Below are 7,647 nucleotides of genomic sequence, written 5' to 3' on the forward strand. Positions count from 1 at the left end.
CAGACTACATTTAGTCTGTTAGTGTCCCGACAATCCCATCTCATTGTGATCTAATGAGTCAGAATATATCAGTTCCAGAAGAATTTGTCAGGTCCAGAATGAAAGTAAAAATCTTGGTTCTACCATTTATCTCCTTACCAGAAGGTGGGCAGAAAAGAGCCACATGCTCCCCTAGTTCTTCAGGAAATATTTCCAAGGTTCAGTATCTTCCGAAAAAGACTTTTCAGTATTAGATGCAGAGCTATCTAGCAATGCTTCCATCAGGGTTTTTATTCTTGTCACATAACTCTATACCAATTGGACCCCAGTCTCTCCAAAGCTAATCTGAAATACTAATATGACCTAAGAGGTTAGTGATTCATAAAGCATTGTTGTGTAGTATCCCCTCCCTCATTCTCATAAGAGCTCTAAGCTAATTAATTCTTTCCTTTACTAAGCAAACTCTTACTGAACGTCCATTATGCTCTGGACACTGTGCTAGATGTTGGAGACACAGGAGTGAAGTAGACAGACATGGCACCTGCACCAATGGGACTTACAGTCTAGTAAAGACAAACTAGCAAATATATGATTATGAAGGTGTATATGGTGGCTTTTAAATATGTCCACAAATTCTTTTATGCTCTTCTTTTCAAGAGGTGGAACTTAATTCCCCTCCTTTTGGGTGTGGGTTGGATTCAGTGTTTCACTTCTAACAAATAGAATGTAGCAGAAAGAATGATGTGTGTCTTCCAAGACTTGGTCATAGAAGCATTGCAGTTTCCTTCTGGATCACTTGCTCTGGGAGGACACAGTAAACATTTTGTTTACAACCTCATGTGAGATCCTAAGTCATAATCACCCACCTAAGGCACTCTTGACCCACAGACACTGAGAAACAATAAATGTTTACTGTTTTCAGGCCTCTAAGTTTTAGGGTGATTTGTTACACAGCAATAGAGAACTAATACAAGGTGTGTAAATACTATGAAACAGGAAGTACAGGGAACTATGAAAAGATAGAGCTGCTGCACACGATCTTAAGTTTAAAGAGTCAAATAAGTTCTTACTGAGGGATCAGTTAAACTGAGTCATCAACAGAAAGGAGGAATTGACCAGGATACAGGAGTTGATGTAAAAGGAACAATATTCTTGGTGCAGAGAAACTTTCATGTGAAGGTAGAGAGGAGAAAGTAAGCCTGATGTTTTACTCCAATGGGAGTGAAGGAAAATATAGAGCCAAGAAGATCAGTTAGAAGACAGCTGCAGCCATTCGTATGTAAAAGAAGAGTGACTTGAAATAGGGAAGTGGCACTAAACCTTTGTAAGAAGTGAATGAGTTTTGAAAGTTTTTGGAGAGGTAGAATCAATAGACCGCATCTACCTTGAGGCTTTTTTGGAAAGAAGTTGCAGGTATTCTCTTCTGGTAATGATTTTTCTCCTTGAAGAGGATGTTAGGCCATCTGTTTGGAGGGTGTGGGCTTTGAAGGGCATGGAGAAATTTTAAAATAGCTGGAGTTGTGAGTGGTAGAATGCCGATATTGGTAGGCAGACAGCATGGAGGACCAGTTGAGTTTAGAGACTATGGATTTATGGAAACACTAGGGTGCACAATTACTTGATTTTCTCTATGTTCAGCAGCTCAGGTATAAGAATGGGGAAAGTTATTTGAATTCACTTAAGACTGGAGGCTTTACCTGAGCAGGTAACACAGAAAGATAACAGAATAAGCATTTGAAAGTACTTACTTGAGTATAGAGTGTTGAACTCATGACATGTAAGCTGAGTAGGGAAGGAAATGAGGACAGGAAAGAGGCTGATAGGTTGAAGTGTGCTGCAAACTGTAATATCCCACCCAGACCACCTTTCAGTGAAGGACTGTTGTCTCAGTTGCTGGGAATGCCTTCAGCTGCGCTGCCAGAGGCTTCAGGGATTGCTTCATAGCCACAGAGACAGAGCTTCCTTACACAAAGAAGTCACACCATTTCCCCAGTGGCCTACATTTGATGATTGACTAAGACATGAGCATAAAGGCCTGGCCATCTTGGCTGAACTCAGAACAACACTTAAGGATTATTATAACTTCAGAACTCCCCTACGGGATTGACCATCACCTTCTCTGGGCCTGTCTCTGCTTCTTTCTCTTCCTTTATACAGGTATTAATCCCAAGAACACTTCATAAATACCTTGCACACTAAACTCCCTCTAAGAGTTTGCTTCTAAGGAATCAACCTGTGACATGGTGTCTGTGGACTGAGTCCTTGTGAGGTTGAAGGACTAGTATACTGAGAGTAACTGAGGTGGAAGGATGGGAGGGTGTGGTCACAGGGTGGAATGTCTTGTGATTTCAGAGGTGGAATATTCTAGATGGTGACAAGGACACAGGTGTGGCCAAGAGAGTGAGTGGCTAGAGTGAAATGAAAGGCAGGATCATTGAGGATGTGGAAGTCACCAAGAATTCACTAAGTCAATAAGTATTTTATTGAGGATCTACTGTATTAGCCATTCATTTGTGTGCAATAAATTACTTCCAAATCTAGAGACTTAAAACAACAAACATTTCTTATCTCACATTATCTGTGAATCAGGAATCTGATTTGTCTCCATGGCTTCAGACAGTAAAGTCTGCCTGGAATGTAAGAGACCCAGGTTCAATCCTGGGTCAGGAAGATCCCCTGGAGAAGGAAATGGCAACCCACTCCAGTATTTTTGCCTGGAGAAGCCCATGGACAGAGGAGCCTGGCAGGCTACCATCCATGGGGTCACAGAGTTGGACATGACTGAGTGACTAACACTTTCACTTCACTTCATCTAATTTGAGATAGAAAGAGACACTACAAATTCTGAGAATTCTGAGGTGAGTGTGAGCAAGATAAGCTGCTTTTTGAAATTAATCTAGGCTTTAGGCTTCAGCCTTTGAAATTCCAGTTGGTTATTAGTCACAAATCTTCAACTTTAAATCTGCTTCCCTCCAGATGACTCAACTAGGGCAATCTGCCTGGGAAAATGTTCTTTTCTGGCCTCCTACAGCAATGTCCAGAGAAACAGCAGGTCAAGGTGCACACAAGCAGGCCAAGAACCAGGTCTGGCCCTGGGCTTCGAAGTTCTCACCTTTCCCCTGGACCAGTGTTTCTCAACCTTTTTTTTTTCTTTTTTTTCTTTTTCTTTTTTTTTTTTTGCATTATTGCTCCACTAAGGAGCCTTTCAAGACATCTCTTTCCTAATCTCTTTCTCCCCATGAAATTTGAAAGACACAGATGAAGTGTATATCTGGTTCTGCACTGTTGTGTTTTGGAGGGTCACACACCACTGTAACATCCATCCCTAAGAAACAATATTCCCCCTGCCCCTGGCATTGATAAGCTCAGGCTTCCCAGGTGGCTCAGTGGTAAAGAAACCACCTAACAATGCAGGAGACACGAGTTCAATCCCTGGGTCAGGAAGATCCCTTGGAGAAAGAAATGGCAACCCACTCCTGTATTCTTGCCTGGGAAATCCCATGGACAGAGGAGGCTGGTGGCCTATGGTCCATGGTGGGGTGATAATCACTTCCATTGAGAATACATCCCCTAATGCAAAGAAGCACCTCTGATGGTGAAGGTTTTAGACACAAGGGAAGAGTCCATTGTGAAACATTTTAAATAAGAGTTTGGAGCTGGGAGGAGTTAGTCCCCCACACACCCCCACACACCCCAAATCACATCAAGCCGGGAACATACAGCTGCTGCAGATAGAACTGTCACTGACACTTCACAAATCAGAGGTCAAGTTTCAGAATCAGTCTTTAGCACTTGTTTATATATCCTTCATTGGGTCCACTGGAGCCTAATGGTTCTTCTTGGGACTGAGAGCTGAGTTGCGCTCCAGGATGGCAAAATAAAGCCCATGCTGAAGGGGACCCCTGGGAAGTACTTCATTGTTCCAAGAAACAAACATCCACGTGCCTCTCTCGCAGCAAGACCCAGCAATGGCTGTTTGGTGGAATCTTCTGTCTTCCGTGGGTGTTCTAAGCAATCATTGCACCCCTGCCTCCCTCCCCCCTGCTGTGGTTCTTCCAGTCATCTGCCAGGAGGAGCACGTGCAGCCCTCCAGGAGGGCTGCTTTCCCAGTTCCATAAAGACTGCTTATTAGCTGGAGGGTAGCAGTGGGGCGGGGTTGGGGATGGGGAGGCTGCCCTGGAGAGTTAGACAGCTCCCTAGAGAGCAGCCTCTCTCTGAGCTGCACTGAGGGAGCTGGGGGGCTGTGCCTGGGCAACGGAGCCAGGGGAGATCATGGTGACTCCCTGCTCCTGCCCTCTGCTGTTCTCAGGCTGCCAGAAGCCAGGCAAGCTGCCACAGTCAGATGCTGTTATTACCCAGGCTTCGGTTCACCTGAGCCTCCTCTCCCTGCTGAGCAGCAGCAGACTGTCCACCTTCATTTCCAAGCCCATGTTTATAGTAGAGAGGGTGGAGAGATAGACTGTATCTATAAAGAGAATCATTGAAGAGCTCTTAGGCTGGACTGTTCTATTTTCTCATCTCTCAAGCAGACCTGGTCTCCCAGCATAGTTGCCAGTACAGTCTAATCTGGGAAGAAAACAAAAGCAGTGTGTTCACCTTATTTCTTGGAGACTCGTGTGTGAAGCCCATGTGATAGCCCCCAGTGCCTTGCAACCCCCTGGGCTCACTGGGAACTAAAGGAACTCCCCACCCCCACCCCCAGCATAGGAAGGAATCCTCCAGCAGTTTTCCTAACTCTGACCCAATGGGTCCCACACTTTAGTATCAGTACCACCTGGAGAGTTGGTCCAGGCAGAGGCCCCAGAGTTTCTGGGTTGGTTGGTCTGGAGTGAGGCACGGGCCTTGGGATTTCTAACAAGTTCCCTGAGCCACCCAGATGCTCAGAAGTTCAGGGCTAGAGTTTGGGAAGTAGTGCTTTGGGAGCTATTGGGTGGACTTCAGGAAATTCCTGGACCTCTGGCACTCTATACAAATTGTGTTTGGTGATTTTGTCCAGATAAGCTCAGTCACTTCAGTCGTGTCCAATCCTTTTTGACCCCATGGACTATAGCCCGCCAGACTCCTCTGTCCATGGGCATTCTCTGGGCAAGAATCCTGGAGTGGGGTGCCATGCCTTCCTCCAGGGGATCTTCCTGACCCAGGAATTGAACCCATGTCTCTTATGTCTCCTGCATTGGCAGGCATGTTCTTTACCACTAGTGCCACCTGGGAAGCCCTCATCCAGATAGAGGCCCACAGAATTAAAAGCCACTGCTCTAAGACAGTAGTTAGAACATACAATATATTTCATGAGAAGCAGACATTGATCAACAAAGGAGGCCACTGGGTCCCCATGGGGAGGCAGCTATATGGGGGAAAGTGCCAGGAGAGTGGTCCTCTGGCCCCTAGGGGCCAAGAGCGGAGTCTTGACAACCAAGTGACTGTTTCCTCTTGGCACACTCTTCTGTGAAAAAATCCGGTGCTACTCAGATCACCCTTATTCGTGGCCTGTTCCAGCAACACTCAGGCCTCTACTCAAGCCTGCTTTGCACAGGAGGCACTTTCCCCTTCACCAGCACCTTCTCCACTTGGAGTGAGGATGTGCTTTGCGCTTTAATAAAAGGAGAGAGAAAGAGGGGTAAGGGGGGGCGAGGAGAGAGGGAAAAGGAGAGAGAAATACTGAAAAGGTCATTTGTTAGCTACGTATCAAAAAAGATAAAGAGCTCCAAGTGTAATCCTCTGCCCCCCTGCCTACACACACTCACATACACACACACAGTGGGACGCTGTTATAATTGACTGACCACGTGGTATAATTTAAGAGACCTCTGCACAAAAGTAACATTTTCCCCATCAGTCACTCCTCCCTTATAGCTTCATTTGAGTCTTAAATCTTGAGGGTTTTCCTCTTTCCAATTTTCTTATCAGATTTCAAATATAGTCATCCCTTGTTATCCAAGGGGAATTGGTGCCAGCCCTCCTGTGAATAACAAAATTCTCAGATTCTCAAGTCCCTCATTTAAAATTGTGTAGTATTTGCATATATGTTGTTGTCAACCACAACAATAACTGTGCATATCCTCCTGTAAACTTCAAATCATTTCTAGATTATTTATAGCACTCGATACAATGTAAATGCTATGTAAATAGCTGCCTGCTGCTGCTGCTGCTGCTGCTGCTAAGTCACCTCAGTCGTGTCCAACTCTGTGCGACCCCGTAGATGGCAGCCCATCAGGCTCCCCCATCCCTAGGGTTCTCCAGGCAAGAACAGTGCACAGCAAATTCAAGCTTTTCTTTTTGGAAATTTCTGGATTTTTCCCCCAACTATTTTCCATCTGCATTTGGTTGAATTTACAGATGTGGGCAGAAGGCCAACAGTGGTTCTTAACCTGGATCCATGGATGTCTTTAGGTTATGGGATGCTTTAGTGTGTATTAAAATTGTCAGAATGTGTTTACATGCAAGTTCCGTGTCCCAATCCATTTGCAAAGAGTCTGGTTCCTTCACCCCAGAGAGGTACTCAGGAATCTGCATTTTAAACAAGGCTCCCAAGAGACTGTGATACATGTTGTCCCTAGGCCACACTTGAAAAAACACTACTTTTCAGAAGGACTGTGAACTTTCTGAAGGTAAATGCAAGGTTGTGGGTATGTTATACGTGCACATATTTCTGGGCATTGGGTACGTACCTTTAACCAGATTCTGAAAGATTTCTTGAATTGAAAAGGCAGATAGTCACTAACCAGGAAATATTTTAGCAAAGAATAGCAACAATAGGATTCAGAATATAAGGGGTAGGGCAAGGAGGGAAGAAATGACTCTACACTGTATACAATATCAAAGCAGGAAAAGATCCTCAATAAAGTCACTTTGCTACTTGCTCTGGGATCTGATCTGGCTGAGAAATTGGAGAAATTAGACATATCATGACTAAAATGAAGGATCTTTGACCTGTGGAAAAATATTTGCAATTTACATCACAAAGAGTTAATTTTCTTACTATATGAAGAGCTGCTGCAGATTAACAAAGAAAAGACTGTATATAATATTGTACATATATAATTTTGTAGCTATAACATATATTACATCAACTATACTTCAGTAAAAATAAATTAATTTAAAAAGAAAAGATCATTAAGCCAATAGAAAAATGGGCAATGGATGGGAACAAATAGTTTACAGAAAAGGAAACACAAATGGATCTTAAACATATGAAAATATGCTCAGTGTCACTCATAATAAGAGAAATACAATGTAATATTTCAATGAGAAGACATTTTTCACCTATCAGATTGAGGGATATGAAAAAATGTGACAACACACTGTGCTGATGGGTGTGTAGACTGGAAAATCGCTACGGAGGTCAATTTAGTGATATGGATAAAAGTTACAAATGCCCACACCATCTGATGGAGCCATTCCACTTTTAAGAATTTATCATACAAAAATACTCCCACATGTGTAAAATTCATTCATTAGCAAAAGACTACAGAAAACCTAAATATCTGTCAGTAGGAGACAGGTTACATATCAATAACTCACAGCAATCCATACAAAAGAAGAGTATGCACCTATAGTTGGATGGCATCACCGACTCAATGGGCATGAGTTTGAGTAAACTCTGGGAATTGGTGATGGGCAGGGAGGCCTGGCCTGCTGCAGTCCATGGGGTTGCAAAGAGTTGGACAC

This window comes from Bos taurus, chromosome X, assembly GCF_002263795.3.
Source record: "Bos taurus isolate L1 Dominette 01449 registration number 42190680 breed Hereford chromosome X, ARS-UCD2.0, whole genome shotgun sequence".
In the NCBI taxonomy this organism is placed as follows: domain Eukaryota; kingdom Metazoa; phylum Chordata; class Mammalia; order Artiodactyla; family Bovidae; genus Bos; species Bos taurus.